We start from the raw sequence: 17,203 nt of genomic DNA, 5'->3' as shown, positions 1-17,203 counted from the left end.
TCCCTTCTGTTCTCTCTTTTGAAACTTCAAATAACTTTTATTGCGGCATGTTAACATAATTGTCCTATTTTATTACTGTGGTTAATTGCTTGCTGTGTCTAATTTAAATTAGCTATAAATTAAACTTTATAGCTAGGTATAGGCAAAGTGGTACATGTAAGGTTTGGTAGGAGCCACAGTTCGAACTGTCTGTGTGATGTCTTAGAATGCCCCTCAGGGAAGAGGGAACTTGGGAGTCCCGCCATCTTCCTCTCTGTCACAGTGTTGTAAGGTAGACACTCAGTTAACATAAAGAGCGCACGTCTGCTCTCAGAGGAGCGAGTGTGAGCATTGAGAGAATACCGAGCACGTGACAGAGCAGCGCCTTCTGCGAGTGTGTGGGAACTTAGCCATTGTAGTTGGCTCAACACGTCTGTCAGTTGATTCAACTCTGACAGCCTTAGAATGCGTCTCAGGAAGCGGAAGCGTCTGTGCTCCCTCCTCCACATCCCACACATCCTTTGCCATGCCCTACCCTGTTGCCACACCTCTGAGGCATGCTCAACCAGCCCCGCCTCCAGAACACAGGGCCTTTTTTTTTCTTTTTTTCTTACCTTGGAGTTCACTTCACATTCCCCCAGTGTCTAAATCTAAAAAGCCAATTTAAGCTGGAATCACTGTTTTTATGTTGAGAGACTCTGTGGCTAAGACTCTGATTAATGGACACTTTTCTCTCTCACCATTTTAAAAAGTAGAAACTACTTGAACACCCCACAGTAGGGGACTAGCTCAATAATTCACGCTGCATCCTTACCTGTGAGGTGTGCTGGAGCTGTCACAAATAGCACTTTTGAAAAGTACTGTGTTTTGTTTTAAGGGCAAACATACAAAAGAATATTTAAATGAGAGCAAAGATGGCATGTGCTTTTACATTTTATTTAAACTTTCATGTGTTTCCAAATTTTCTTTATACTTACACTGTTATCAGAAGCAATGATTTTTTTATTTTCCAAGAACACAATTTCTCTCTGGAAGAGTTGTAAGAGTAGTACAAACTGGAAGACCATAAAGAAAGCATTACTGTGTGGAGGGCTGTGCACAGGGTGTTGGGAGAGCAACCAGGTCCCACACAGGGACAGATTTGATGTAGTTCTCCAAGTCCATGATTCTGCAAAAGTCTTTTTCTCTCTAGGAAGGTACAATTAACCAGTGCTTAACCAAATCCTTAGTATTTCTTCATTTCAAAACTTAGAAATATTGTTTTTTTTTTAAGGAAAATAACATGAACATATTCATTTTCTTAACAGCTCAGACCTGAGGCAGCATCCCAGAATCAAGTGCAGTAAACTTCCCAGTTGTAAGGATTGTAAGGCTTCATGGCAACTTTAGCCATCAAAAAGTCCTGCTGTGCAGACCTCTTGGGTTTCTGGGAGGCATATTACAGACTGTGGACCTCTATCAGCAACGCGGGGCTCAGAGACTGTGGCACATGGCACCATGCATTGCAATCTTGATGCTTCCTGGACTTCTGTGAGCAGCTCAGGGCTCAGAGGCTGTGACACATGGCACCGTGCATTACATGGCCTTGATTTCTTGTTCATTAAGATCAGCTCTCAGGTGTATGCACTGAGGTGTCAAAACTAAACTTCCTATTCTAGCAAAGAATCATTGTATCTCATACATGCTCTATGAACAAAAGTCATCCAATTCTATGTGTTGAGGACACAAGCCCTGCATAGACTTGTGATAATGTAGTTTGGTTTGCTTGTTTGTTGTTTTGAGGGGAAATGTCATAAACTCAGTTTTTAAGAAATCAAAAACTGTTTAGGTTATTCATGTAGAAGTTTTTTTTGTTTGTTTTTGTCATTATTGCTTTGTTTTGCTTTTCGAGACAGGGTTTCTCTATAGCCTTGACTGTCCTGGATTCACTTTGTAGATCAGGCTGGCTTTGAACTCACAGAGATCCACCTGCCTCTGCCTCCTGAGTGCTGGGATTAAAGGTCTGCACCACCACCGCCCAGCCAGAAGTAATATTAATAGATCTGTAGAAATGCACTTCTTGGTCCTTTTTTTGTTTTGTTTTGTTTTTCAAGACAGGGTTTCTTGGAGTAGCCTTGGCTGTCCTGGACTCGCTTTGTAGACCAGGATGGTTTTGAATTTATAGAGATCCACCTGCCTCCACCTTCCTGAATGCTGGGATTACAGGCGTGCACCATTGTGCCTGGCTTTCTTGGTTCACTTTAATGTTGTCTCTAGGCTGAACAAGTGACCCAAAGGCTATGGTTTCAGAATATAACTCAAAAGCTGCTGAGTATATGGATGCATATAGCTAGTCTGGGGGAAGTTTTGATCTATCCGTCTTGTCTGTCTCTGTAGCTCTGTTTTAATATGTATTATATACTTATAGCCATATATAATATCTATAAATGCTTCAGTAAATGAAGTGTGTGCCACATCTTACCTAATATTGTACCCCACTGAGGACAGGGAACAGTTTTGAACAAGTGACAGATAAGCCGTTTGGGGTCAGACACAATGCCAAGGATTAGTCATTCACAGCCAAGCTTGACAATCTTCTTCCTGAGAAAGCTGAAGAAAGAGAGGTCTGGCATGCTCAGTCTGGGCTCTGGCTTTAAGGCCTGTCCCTCTGAGCTCCGTTACGTCACCAGGATGGACTAGTCCACTGCTTCATGCAGCCAGCAGATCTACCATCAAACCTCACCTACAGAAACAGGCATTTCTCTGTGCTTCTATAGCGATGAGTGCACTTCATGCATTCAAGGTCATCAGGTCGACGTCCTCAGGGACTGTTTAGCAATCCTACAGCCTTTCACCTGCCAGTCTATCGCCTGAACAAGCTGGATGGTACAAAACAAAAAACAAAAAGCAAGCAAACAACAACAACAAAAACTGGTCAATTTAGCCAGGCCTGAGGGCACAGATGCATCACTCCAGCTATCTAGAGGACAAGGACAGAGGAACTTATGTTCAAGACCAGCTTGGGTTATACAATGAATTCAGAGATAGCTTAGGTAGCTTTGAGAGGTTCCCTCAAGGTAACAAACATCTTAAAATGAGCTCAGTGGTAAAAATCTTGCTCAGCTCGTGTGAGCCCTGAGGTCAATCCCAGGGCCCACTCCATCCCCTCCAAGGCTAATTTTACCTCTCTTGGATCCCTTCGGCTTCTGGATGGCATGCATAATAAAAACAAGCTCAGCTCTCCAGTAAAGACAGGTGACCCATGAGAGGACACACATATCCCTAGAAGGTGCTTTATCTTAAACTTCCCCTCACTGCCTTCACGAGAGGCTGAGCTTCGAGTGTGCTAAGGTAGTGCTCCAGCTTGCTTGCTATGGCTGTGATAACACAGTGACCCGAAAGCAGTGGGGGAAGAAAGCGTTTATTTGGCTTTACACAGGCAGATCATGGCCCATCACTGGGAGAAGTCAGAGCAGCAGCAGAGGCAGGAGGCATGGAGGACATGCTGGACCATGATAACCAATACCAACACATGAGATGTGTGATGCATAGCTGTGTATGGATTAAACAGGAAACACATTATAGGAGGGACTGCCCTTTGTTACTCCGGTGAAGAGGCAATTAGAGTGGCAAGCCACAGGAGAGAAGCCAGTTTGTAAAAGAGCCTAATTAATTATTTAATTAAGACTGTGTTTCCTCGAGGACAGGAAATAATCCGGAGACTGTGAAGTAGTCACCTTCCACCTGGAGACCTGTCTGGGATCCCTGTTGCTTTCACCTTGATCTTGGCCACATGTGGCCACAGAACTAAAGGCCAGCAAATTCTATAAGTCCTCTCTCCAGCCACATGCCATGAAGAACAAACACGCTTCTGTGCGCACGGCTGTTGAATGTTTGTCATCACAACAGAAAACAGACACTAATGCATTAGGCATGTCAACGGACACTTTCTTAATGTTTGTTTTTTTTTACCGACGGATAGTCACGGAACACAGTGATGAGCTCCGTAAAAGACAGTTCCTTTAAAGTGCTTCATGCTTTTAGAAGATGTGCATTCTCATTAGCTCCTCTCTGGCCCCTCTATTCCTTCCCCTCTCCTCATAATCCACCCCCGCCCCCCCCCCAAGTCTCACTTCTGTTTTCATGACATATGGTCGTAAATGGATTGATGTATCTGTATAACATTTTAATAGCTTCACAGGACAATTAAACCTTGTAGCTATGAAAACAACTCATTATGAAGACACGTTTATACAAGCAGGTCTGAAGAGTTGGGGTCTTGGCATCAATCTTGTCTTTCCTTTGTTCAGGATAAATTGAGTTAATCAAAGATAATGAGCCTATTTCTAAAGATCTGGCTAGACAGCATCTTATTGAGTCTCCTCAAATTTGCCCAAATCAGCCCCATTAAGGAAGGGTTGCTTTCCAAAACTTTCATAGCATTTTAAAGAATTCCATTGAGAAAGACTTCTAAGTGCAAAGCGGGAGCGGCTACGCTGCTGTCACTCCTGCCTCTTGAGCAAATGTAGATCTGAGGTCCCAATCAAAGGCCGGCTCCCACAGGGAGATTGTGACAGATAACGTGAGTCGCTAACCATCAAGCATAAGATGTGCACTTTCCTGGAGATGAAAGTACCGAGGCTGAGAGCTGTCATTGATGCTTCAGAACGTTCTGGGTAAAATGTTCAAACGGAAGCGACAGTGAAGGAGATTGCCTACTGTGGAGATGTATGACAGAGTTTTCAGGCCATGTCCACAAAAATCTACAAAATTGAAAGGTTTGCAAAAAGTGAAAAGTCCCCGCAGAGAACTGGACTGACAGAGGTCATCTCTTATAGGTCAGTTGGAGGCTGCATAGCTCTTGCAGGTGGAGAAGTAGGATCCGTTTGCCAAGCACTTGCCCCAAGCCTAGGTTTGCACTGTATTAGAGGGCAGCGCCACAATACTTCTGTCTCTAAGACTCGCCCAACTGTGTACTAATTCACTCATGCAACCATCAAGTGCTTCCTGGATGCCAGCACCGGAGATGCAGCGCGAATGTGCGATGGCTCCCTGAACTGCTTAAGCTCAGTGGAAAGGAGCAAAAGAACTCAGTGGAGTGCGATAATTGCAGGGTGGTACAAGGAAAACACTCACCCCACAGCGCAGGAGCATTATCAAAAGGAACAAAAAGAAGGGTGGTCCAGGAAGTGGAAATGACATGGTATTCTGCGGTACAAAGACACTTGGGGGTCATGATAGGATAGCTCACAGCAGATGGGGGTACAGACAGAAGCAAGGCCAGACGACCACAGTCTTTGCATAACACATTTGGGAGTTTGGATTTTTATCCTGAATTAATTGAAAAGAAAACATCAACGGGAGTGAAAATCAGAACAAAGCTATCAGAATTATAGATTAGGGGAACACTTTGGAGGCAATACGGTATCCTTAAAACAGCAGGTACTTTGCTTGGGCAAACTACCTCAGGAATGAAGTTGCATTCTGTCTCCCAAGAAGAGACATGAACTTTTTTTGTGTGGATTTTGGAGTTTATTTTTATCTTATGCAGATGAGTGTTTTGCCTGCACACATGTATATGTATATGTATGTACACACACATATGTACATGTGTAGGTATGCGTGTGTGTGTGTGTGTGTGTGTGTGTGTGTGTGTGTGTGTGTGTGTATGCATGTGTACCATGTGCATGCAGTGGCTGTAGAGGTCGGGGATCTTGGATCCCCTAGAAAGGGAGATACAGGCTCTTGTGAGCCACCATGTGGGAATGAGATAAGGGTATCTGCAAGAACAGCGCATACTCTTAACCACTGGGTCTTCTCTCCAGTCCTACATCAATATTTTTAAATGACTGAGCATGGCCTTTCTAGGCAGTTGTGCCTGAGTGAAAGATCACTAACTAGGCTAAGTGTGACGTTAACGTCAAAGAACTTCTGGGTTTCAGTGAAAGAATGTGTGAGATGTTCTTGTAGTCATTAACTTCCAAGCACACATGTGTCACATGAGGGGACTTTCAGCTTAGATCCAAGAAAAGGCGTCAGATGATCAACACCACATTGTCATGGAGATATCAAAACCAACAAACAAAACAAAACAAACAAAACCCTGAAAAAACAATTTACTGCAATTTCTCCATGTTCGTCTTGTTCAGATTGCACCAGCACCAAACACACTGGTCGGCTATAGTAATTCTGTCATACAGAATCTGCTCTGAATACAATCTGCATTTCTCTTCTAACATAATTTTGTTTCTTCAAATCTAACATTTTTGTTATCATTTTAGGAAAATTAAGTTTAATTTCCTGAACTGTTAGAAAACTTGCAAGCTTGAGTATAAAAAGCATAAACACTAACTGGAGGTCGTGTCATATGCCTTTAATCCAAGAGAGGCAGAGGCAGGCGGATCTCCGTGAGTTTGAGGCCAGCCTGGCCTATAGAGTGAGTTCCAGGACAGCCAGAGATACACAGAAAAACTCTTCTCAAAATAAATAAATAAAAAGCATAAAAGTGATATATACATATCTGCAAAAGTTATCAATATTATCAGTTTTTCATCAACACATCTCAAGATTTAAAGAATATTTCTGTAAATCAATACAAGTACAGATTCTTTTTTTCACCCTAGCTGAAGTACATTATTCTGGCATCCCCTTATCCCAACCACAAATAAATTTTACCTATTATATTAGTTAATTCAGGCTGTCACGATAAAATACTATAGACTGGGGACTTAAACAACAGAGATGCATTTTCCTACAACTCTGTGGGATGAGGCACTAGCATGGTGAGATAATTTTTCCCCTCTCTTCTCTCCTCAGGGTGGGCTCTTTATAGAGATTTTTTTGGGGTGTTTTGTTTTGTTTGCTTGTTTGTTTGAGACAACCAAGATTGTATCCTTGGCTGTTCTGGACTCTCTTTGTAGACTAGGCTAGACTTGAACTCACAAAGATCTGCCTGCCTTTGCCTCCCTGAGTGCTGGTGTGTGTCACCATGTCCAGTTTATAGAGACTTTAAAAAAAGATTTTATTTTTATCTTAAAATCATGTGTATATGTATATATGTACATGTAGATTTGTGCATGTGAGTACAGTGCTCATGGAGGGCAGAAGAGGGCACTGAGCCTTATGAAATTGATGTTACATATGATTGTCAGTTGTTCAGTGTGGGTTCTGGGAACCAAACTCGGGTCGCAGTGTGCACTCTTTCCACTGAGCCATCTCCCCAGCCCCACATGCTAGGGTTCTAATGAGAACACTTATCCTGGTTTACACTAGGCTGTCTCCTTATGTAGTGGAAATAGGGGGCTCTTGGTGTCTCCTCTTAGAGAGGCACAAACTCCACTTTGAGAGATTCACTCAGATGACATTATCCAACCCTACTTTTGGTGATTCCATCTCCAAACACCATCACATCAGGGTTAGGACTCATAATGTTGAGGGAACGGCAACACTCAGTCGCTGACAGATCTTCCCAACCAAACAGAAATCTCTATTCTTCCCTTCCCACCACGGCACCATACACTCTTACTACATCACACATTCCTCATGTCAAAACTGGGGACCTGAGGCCATTCTTAATGATTCTTCATTGATAGGATCTGCAGGAAGAAAAGGATAAGAGTTGAGTCCCGGAGACTGAAAGTTGATGTTTCTGATGAGGTTACACATGAAATGGAATGGCATGCTGCTGACTGCTGAGAAAGCATGCCACCTGATTCGTTAAGTGAACAGGTGTCAATCAGTACTCACACTGGTCTTGCACATTTCTATCTTACTGACTCAGGTCTCGGTGACATGTCTCAAGTTGGGAACATGGCTGTCTTTGAAGGTGAAAATTATATTAATAAATTCATAGGGTGACTAGTTGTATTTTAGCTATGCTTTTGCTCATAAACAACAGTCAACCCACACTGACTATCATTGGCCAGGCATGGTACACAGGCCATTCTAAGAAAGTTCAGTGTATTTAAGCACTTTTTTTGTGAATAAAGTTCAAATGGTTATTCAGTTAAAAAAGAAAGAAAGAAAGAAAGAAAGAAAGAAAGAAAGAAAGAAAGAACCAAGAATGAAGAGGAGAAAAGGTACAACCACAAAACACGAGAGCAACACAACACAGAAGCAGCACAGGCTATATGCTCCTCAAGGAGTCTTGACTATACATGAAGGGAGAGAAGTCATGGGAGAAGGGCAGAGCGAGGGCAGAACGGAGCACAGCACCCTGAAAGTAGGGCTAGAACTGGATGGGGAAGGGGAGACACAGGTGTTAAGGATGGAACTGGTTTTAAGCCTTGGTGACCGGGAAGCAAAGCCGCTCTTGGCTATGATAGGATGAAAGGTGTTTAGGGTGACATAATAGCTTATTTTAATATGCAGGACATTATGTTTGGGTGCTGGTGAGATTTCTAGGTTAAAATTATGAGCAGGCACTGGGTGCTGGTGATGAAAGCCTTCAGTACCAGCACTTGGGGGAGGCAGAGGCAGGAAGACCTCTGTGAGTTCAACGCCAGCCTGGTCTACAAAATTAGTCCAGGATTACCAAGGCTATACAGAGAAACCCTGTCATGAAGACAACAACAACAAAATATGAGCAGGCGTTGATCATGGGTTGAAGAGAGAGATCTGTGGGTAGTTTTGAAGAATGATCATGAGAACAAGACTGAAAGTGGGAAAGGACAAAATGGGACAAAGCACACACATCCAGAGGTACAGAGAAGAGAAGAGGTACTGGAGAAGAGGAAAATCAGGAGACGATGCAAACCAATGCCAAGAAAGGAAAATGTCACAGCCTTAGACACCGGAAGAAGTGATGAGGCAGACCCTCAACATAGTGTTCTAAGAAGCGTAGGTCCAACTTTAAGGTAAAAAACCAGGAGTTATGTAGAGAGTAAGGTCTATACACTGTTTGTATTGGTGAGTTTTAGATGATTTTGAAGTAGGAAGTTAGGCTGATGGTGAAATTCCATATTTGCATTGCCCTTTGGGTTGCAGAGTGCTTCCTGCATACTCCCTCATCTGGTGTGTGTGTGTGTGTGTGTGTGTGTGTGTGTGTGTGTGTGTGTGAAGTCAGGGGTTCCTGAACTTGCACCTTCATAAGCCCTCCATCCATTATACTATTTTTTTCCATTATACTATTAAAGACAGTATTTTATGACCACATCACTATGAAGACAAATAGAATGTTGTAAAATGATGCACTATAGCTGTGGGTCTCCCGTGGAACCAACCAAATGCAGACTGAATTATTTTATATTTTATATTGAAAAAGTATAGACCTTTTTCTTGTTATCACCCAAACAACACACTTAAGCATGGATTTACATAGCATCTGCATCACAGCGTGTTACAAGTGTGTGTAAGGATTGTATGCAACTCCCACACCATTTCACAGAGGGTACCAGAGCATCCAAGGAGTTGGGCATCCCAGGAAAGCCCATTGTTCCTGAGTCTCTGAATGTGTCGCAGAGACCGGGGCCATGTTTATGGTTTCTATGATCTTAGACATGTTCTGTTTCTATCACAAAGAACTGCAGGAGGTTGAGCAACCCAAGAGCGTGGTGCTGGCATCGCAGCTAGGGTAGACATGGGGGAGACTCATGCTGCTACATAGCAGGCGAGAGCGCGAGCAAGCACACTCCAGTGGATGGAGGCACTGGGCCAGTCACTCTCTTTACTAGGACTCTACTCTCACTATAATTAACTACAGTTGGTTCTGCCAGTATAACTCAATCATCTCTTGGAGGTCCTACCTTTTAATACTGTTCCAATGGCATTGACTTCCAACATGTGCTCTGGAGGGGGCCTCTGACCCCTGTCACCTGGAGATAAGTCAGTGTCCACACGTGTTAAACATATTTTCATTGAGGGAAGAAATGAGAAAGTGATTTAACGTTAGCTCGGCAGTGGCGGTTCCTACAGCTGCTATTCAGCAATGACTTTCAGCTTAAAATACTTTTCAGAGGCAACCAATTAATAAACTCACTATAAAAACACAGACATTCATTTAATCCAAAGACAACTACTGAAGCACAGTACTATAAACAAAATTAAAACTCAAGAACTATGCAGAAGGCTGTCAAACTGGCAAAATAAATATTTTTCAATAACATCAGAGACTGCTATAATATTGAACAAACACAGCACACCTTCTAAATGATGAAATCCAAATATTTTCTTTTTAAAATTCTGACATTCCAAGAGAGTCTGTTCAAAAATTTGGGCTTGTGCTTAGACCATATTGTTCCTGAGCAGAGCTTATTAACCTATGCGTTTTTCCAGAAACATCTTTTGTAAATAGAAAATTATCTGACAAGATCTTAGGCATGGATAAATATGACTGCACATAACAAGTTAAAATATAGTCATTTTAGAGGAACAATTTACCTGTGTGCTGAGCTATTTCTTCTAACACTTCAATGCTTACAATTTAATATCAGAATAAAGTGCAGAAGGCAGCTATTTAGTTCCTGGCATGGAGAAACTGGTTGTCAATGTTATGGTTTTGGAGGCAACCAGACTGACAACCGGGGTCCTAAAATATACATGGCCTATCTGAGCGGGCTTCGGAGTGGAATGCAACGAACAGTGTTCAAAGCAGCAAGCGGCATCTTTGTATTGTGTGCATAGAGCTATATGCAGATTAATATCCAGTCATAATTCATATTCACTGTTCTGGGAGGAAATTATACATATGAAGTCATGTTAGTATTTATGGGATAGGCATTTACCAGAACAGCTCTCAAAGGCTGCATAATGAAATAGCATTAAAGCTGCCTAAATTAATTAGCCATGACACTGGAATGGCATCCACTAATGGTTCCACTTCCCAGACAGCACGCTCTTTTAATATTTTTTAAAGGAAAACAATCACATTTTCGTCCCCCTTTAATGACATTTAGCCACCTGACCAGTAGCAGAGACTTGTCCATACTCCAAAGACAAAAGGAGAGAGAGGTCGCCAACTGGTCACGCATTCTTGTTTCTCTCCTCTCCAAGGGCACGGGGCTGCCTCAGCCGCTGACACATCCTGCCACCGTTGGAAACAGGAAACCAGTCTAAAGTTCCAGACTATCTCCAGCCTTACATTACCAGATCGTCAGGCTGCCTTTTGCTGATGGGGTTGGTGAAGGCTCCCAGGGAAGGTGAACAGAGAAGGGTATTTGTGTTTGCCTAGGGAAGGACCCGGCTCAGCTTCTAGCCATTGTGGGATGGCTCTGGAGATAAAACAAGCAGACGAGAGGGAGGACACACGAGGTCATCTGGCCCATCTCATATGGATGGGCAGAACTGATGTCTGCCCACGGTTGAACAGCTCAGGTGGAAGGTTGGTGCTACCTATGCAAAGGCATATTAAAGAGAAGCTCCCATGATCCATGCGGTAGACCCACAAGTCGAAGTTATTCAACTGGCTGTCCATCAAAGCAGCAGGTTATCTTCTCACATGTCCAGCTTGGGTCACTATCTCACTGGCTAGCCGTGCCAGCAGAGGGCAGCCAGGGAAAGGCGAGGAGGCTCGCTGTAGTCAGAGCTCTCGTCTTCTGAACATGTTATGGCAAATTTGCTGGGTTACTCACAGCAGCAGAGGACTTCCTGTTTCAGCCACCACCCCCTTATGTGCATTTATCTTTCTAGTTATCTGGGTCCTCTCTCTCAAAGAATTCATATGAGAGAAGTGGGGAAAAGGGGGGGGGGAGGTGTCCCAAAGCCAGCCCAGCTAACTCTTGCCAACCAAGGGAAGAGTAGGTTTGTTTGGGGTGCTAAAGCTGGTGATGGTGATGGTAGATACAACCACAGTCTTCCCCGTAGACCCTTAAGTTGTGTTTGATTAAAAATAAATAAATAAAACTGGGCGTGTGGGGGAGGCTGGAGAGATGGCTCAGCTGTTAAGAGAACTCACTGCGCTTGCAGAGGATCTGGGTTCAGTGCTCACCACCCGTCTGCTCCATGGGCTTCAGGTACACACGTGGTACACAGACATACACGAAGGTAAAACACTCATATACATAAAATAAAAAAATAAATCTTTTTTTTAATTAGAGGAGACTCCACAGATAAAGTTGTTCCCCAGGCCTGAGTCTGAGCCCCAGAACCCCTGTGTGGCAGGAACAAATCCACTCTGCGTACGTGTCCTCCGACCTCCAGACTCCTGCTGTAGCACATGCATCTGAATGCACGGTGTGTGCACATGCGCGGTGTGTGCACATGATAATAAGTTTTTTTTTCATTTGATGGAGACAGTGGAAGTGTACAGAGGCTTTTGTCAGTGTTCTCTGAAGAGCATATAGTTAATAAGTAGCTGTGTAATCCTGCATCCTATGAGGGATAACTGTTGTGGAAGATGACGGAAACTGTATAGGAAGATGTGGGATTATCTGCAAGTGCTGTGCCATCTTATACAAGGGACTTGAGAAACGGCAGATTTTATTCCCTCAGGTGTAGAGAAGTCCTGGAATCAATTTCCAGAGGACCCCAAGAAACTGCAGTACAGTGGAAATGGCGCATTTGCTGCAGAGTAAGGCTCATTGAAGAAGCAGGTGTAATTAAAAAAAAAATCTCTTGAACAGGCTGCCGTGATGGGTTAACCAAGGGGACTCATATGTGTCCTGCTAGGCTTTGGTGGACATAAGGAAGGTCTCATTGGCTCTCAGCACCAGGCCTTGGTGGCAGTCAGCCCTAGCAGGGGGTCTGGGGTGGGGTGGGGGGTGGGGGGAACGACAGCTCCGGATTGGTTGGCATTCCAAAAGGAAAAAAAAAAATCCCATTCTTTCCATATCACTCATTAAGGTCTGTGTGACAGTGTCCTGAGGAATCCACTACCCAGAGGTCTTCATCAGATAGATAAACAGGGCTGTGAAATTCACGGCTAAGGAATGTAGGCTGCAGAGGCACTCCCAGCACCAGCTGCTACCTGCACAGCCAAGTGCTGTGGCTGGCGAGGAACCAGCGAGGCATGCTGGAACGGGGAGGGGAGCCGCAGGAGCCAGCCGCCACCCCGCAGGTCTTAATCCTGAAATGAACAGTAATTGCTCCTGGCTTCAGGAATAAAGGAATAATCATCCTTAGCTGAATTATGGATTGCTGTCCTCTCCGCCGCTCCCCCTCCCACCCCACCAAAAAAACCCTCGCTGAACACCAGATTCTGAGAACCTGCTCAGCATCTGAAAATGTGAGAAAATAAGTGTTTCCTGTCAATGTTATTTAAATCTACCCAGGAGCTCTAAGATAGTAGCGCACGTGACTGACTAATATGATTAAGTAGACAGGGCTTGCCCCTTAGCGCTAAGGAACTGGACCTCAAGTGTAACTTACCCGAGTTTAACTGGGGAAGATCTGGCTGAAAAGCAGCTCTTTGTTTTTTTGTTTTTTTGTTTTGTTTTTTTTTTTTGAAGCTGGGGTTCGATTTTCTTGCTGAAAAGTCTAGACCAAGGCTGCCTGAACTGGCTTTCACTACAGATGGAATTGCTCCTGAAAAATATGGAGGAAGGGGGAGGGGAAGCCACTGTGTTAATATATTCCTGTAGTGGGATTGTCTTTTCTGCAGGAAAAAAAAAAACCTCATAAAAATTCATAAAGGAACAGCTGCAAGTTTAAATCATTGTTACAAGGAACTGAAGATGGTTTTAACCTGCAATCGAATAATTAATATTTCTATTTTTATTTGTTTGCCTTTCAAGGACCTAGAGATTGCAAATGCACATGCACAGTCTCTATTTTCTCTTAAGAACAAGAATAAAAATACCTCACCTTTCAAGTTCCAGTTTCTAAACGATATGTGTTAATTTAGAAAGTCTGTAACAGACACGTAACGACCCAGAACTAATTCAAATAAGTCTTACCTGTAGAGCCAAAGCTACAGTGTTTCCCCTTCGGTTGAGCCAAATCAACCCTTTATACAATAACAGTTTCCTGTGGTTTAATTCAATACTATGAGCCCACATGGTAGTGTCAGCAACCAATTCTACAGAGCAAGAACGAAAGCCCAGCCTCTCGTTCTGCAAGGATAAATGTGATGAAACCGACAGAACACACACGGCCTTCCTCAGGTGCTCAAGCCGGGGACATTTCTCCGGAAAGAACAAGGCTTGTTTACACGGACTGCTCACGCGGCCCGTACTGCTCACGCGGCCCGTGTTTTCTGCATCAGAAGTGTTTTAGGCACCACCAGAGAACCGAACTCGGGTCGGGGCTGGCAGCAGCGGCGCCCATTCCCACAGCTCAGGCCAGCGACCAGGTGGAAAGCCACACAATACACCAGCAACTCGGTACGCAAGTGTCGAGAACACGGGGCCTCAGTGAAATGGGAAATGCCACACAGCCCAGGAGGTAAAGAAACAGCCATGAGCCGCGCTAAGAAGCCAAGACCCTAGCTCTCTGCTGGTGTGGAACACTTAGCCAGTGACCCCTGAAGGTGTGGTATTTCCAGACACGGAGGACTGTGGTGATTAATGATGTGGTAAGGGAGGAAACAGGAAAGCAAATCAAAATCCTTTCCATAGCAGCGTTACGTGCATCACCACGTAAAATCTTTTGATGTTTATACTGTAGCACTGTATACCACACATAAACCCTTCTGATGTTCATACACGCACCATGGCACATGCATACCCCATGTAAAGCCATTTTATATATGCAGTGTGGCACATGCATACCACATATAAAATAAGTTTTAAAAGTCTAAAGAGAAAAGCAAAATAGATGGTGCCAACCAACTTTTTTTATAAGTAGGAGTCTCACTGGCAAGCCTTCAATCTTCATTCTCAAGGTATGTGTTTCTCACTGTAGGAAATTCTTAGTTATATTTTCTATTCGTACAAAATGTGGATGTTTGCCCTGCATGCGAGGGCAGAGTACTGGGTATAATCTGAATACAGGAAAACAAAAGAGAGAGGCCAAAAGGGAGTGTGCAATACAAATATGTAGGAAATTGAGGAGTAAAATCATTGAAAGCAGATGATTATGAAGTCTATGTGATAAGGTGATGAATATACTTCAACTCAAATATAAATCAGATATAAGGCATTCTCAGTTTTCTACATCAAAAGGTAAGATAAGAAAATGTAACAATTACAAAACATAACCTCTTATATGATGCATTTTAATTCATTAACAGCTCATGGGCCTTGAGAAGTAGATTTCTTTCTGCCAAAGGTGTGTTGTTTATTTACTTTAATTTTAGGTGTGTGTGCTGAGTGTGTCGGCCGAGTCAGAAGAGGCCTCCAGATCTCTGGAATGGAGTTACAGGTAGCTGTGAGCTGGTGCATCAGTGCTGGGACTAGACTCAGGTCCTGTACAAGAACAGCAAATGCCCTCAACTGCTAAACCACCTCTCCAGCCCTTGCTCTGGGTACTTTTTATTGCATTTATTTATTTAATGCAGAGGTCACATGACAGCTTGCAGGAGTCTGTTATGATCATGGGGTGGGGGTGGGGGTGGGGGAGTGGTTACAGACGGGGGTCCCAGGGATTGAACCAGGTTGTCAGGCTTAGCAATAGGTTTCTTACTTGCTGAGCCAGAAAACTGCTAAATTCAATTTGCTTTCTAAAAAGAAATATAATTATACTTCTGCAGAGGGATGCTTGATAAGATTATTTTTGAACTGGGGACTTAGAAAGGCTCTCACCATGTATCCAGGGCTGAATTTAAGCGACAGAAAGCCTTCTGCTTCAGCCTCCTGAGTGTTGTGGTTACAGATGTGAGCGGCCATATCCGATGGTCACTTTGTAAGACTTTAAGAACACAGCTTAAGTGGTTCCAGCTCCCCTGTCTCACAGCCATTGCTGTCCTCCCCACCCCCCCACCCCTGCCCCGCTAACTTCCGGCTGTCTTTTGTCTCCAGTGTGAATTCTAAACAGATCTTGAGGATGGTATTGACACCACAACAGTGCATGGTCTCACCCAACCCCACATGAAGGGACTAAAGAGACGTCACAGAACCTCTGGCATACAATGACTAGAGAGGAAACTGAGGAAGTTTTCCAGAATTTCTCCATTAACAACTTCCTCTCATTTCTTTTAAACAAAAGAATATTCAAAGTAAAGATGGTAAACCCAGTCCTAAGCTCTCCATTCAGAAGCATGACTACAGTGTGCACTTTTGAACAACTCCTAGAGAAGCTGGGAAAGAGGAGCATACATTTATAAAAACACCTTTTCCAGTTTCCAGCTCAATCTAGTAAAGAAGAAAATAAAGCAAAGGGACATTTTTTTTTTCTGAGACAAGGTTTCTTTATGTAGCCTTGACTGTCCTGGACTCATTTTGTAGACCAGGCTGGCCTCGAACTCACAGTGATCTGCCTGCCTCTGCCTCCCAAGTGCTGGAATTAAAGGCATGTACCACCATCACCCAGCTGGGACATAATTTTTAAACCAGTAAAAAATATTATTATTATTTTAAAAATCCTGGCCATATCCTGAAGGCAACATTTCACAGGTTTCCTCCCACCCCTAGGCTCCCCACTTTCTGGAAGCCCCTTAAACATTGACAGGCTGATAAAGAGGACTCATCCACAGCTGAGCATCAGTTGCCTATAACTCAGAACTTTGACCAGGTATGAGTCTCTGCATTAACCACTACCCACTCCAAAAAGAAGCTTCTTGGCCAAGCTTGAGAACAGCATAAATCTATAGGTGTAAACACAAATATTTAGAATGCAGTTTCCAACAAACTCAAAATAAGGAAATTAAAAAAAAGAAAGAAAGAAATAACAGCAACAACAACAAAAAAAGAGAACAAAACAAACAGGAGAAAACAAATTTCAAAATGGTGGATATAAACATAATGTCATAATTATATTAAGTATAATTGAACTAAATATATCAATTGAAAGGCAGAGATTATGACATTGAGAAAAGAGATACGAACCAACTCTACAAAGTTCAGGAGAAATGCCTTAAGTACAAAGGTTGAAAGTAATACTACATTAGAAGAGAAAAGAAGTCATTGAAGAGATGGCTCAGTGAATAAAGGCACTGGCTACTGTTCCTCCAGAGGATCAGGGTGTAGCTCCAAGCATTTACATGGCAGCACACAGTGATCTGAAACTCCAGTTCCAGGCCATCTTCTGGAGGGCAGGCATGCATGTGGTATACATTATATGTTGAGGTGAAACACTTATACACATGATACAAAATAAATCAATCTTCTAAAAAATGAAGGGAAGGGGGGTATATTCTGGTATATTCTATTCTGTTGATATATCTTTTTACAAATACCATTTATTTGTATGTATGGTCCATACCTCTTTACTCCTA

This window comes from Acomys minous (assembly GCF_964271855.1).
Source record: "Acomys minous genome assembly, chromosome: 14".
Taxonomy (NCBI): Eukaryota; Metazoa; Chordata; class Mammalia; order Rodentia; family Muridae; genus Acomys; species Acomys minous.
The sequence above is the reverse complement of the archived record's forward strand: the minus strand, read 5'-3'. Positions refer to the sequence as shown.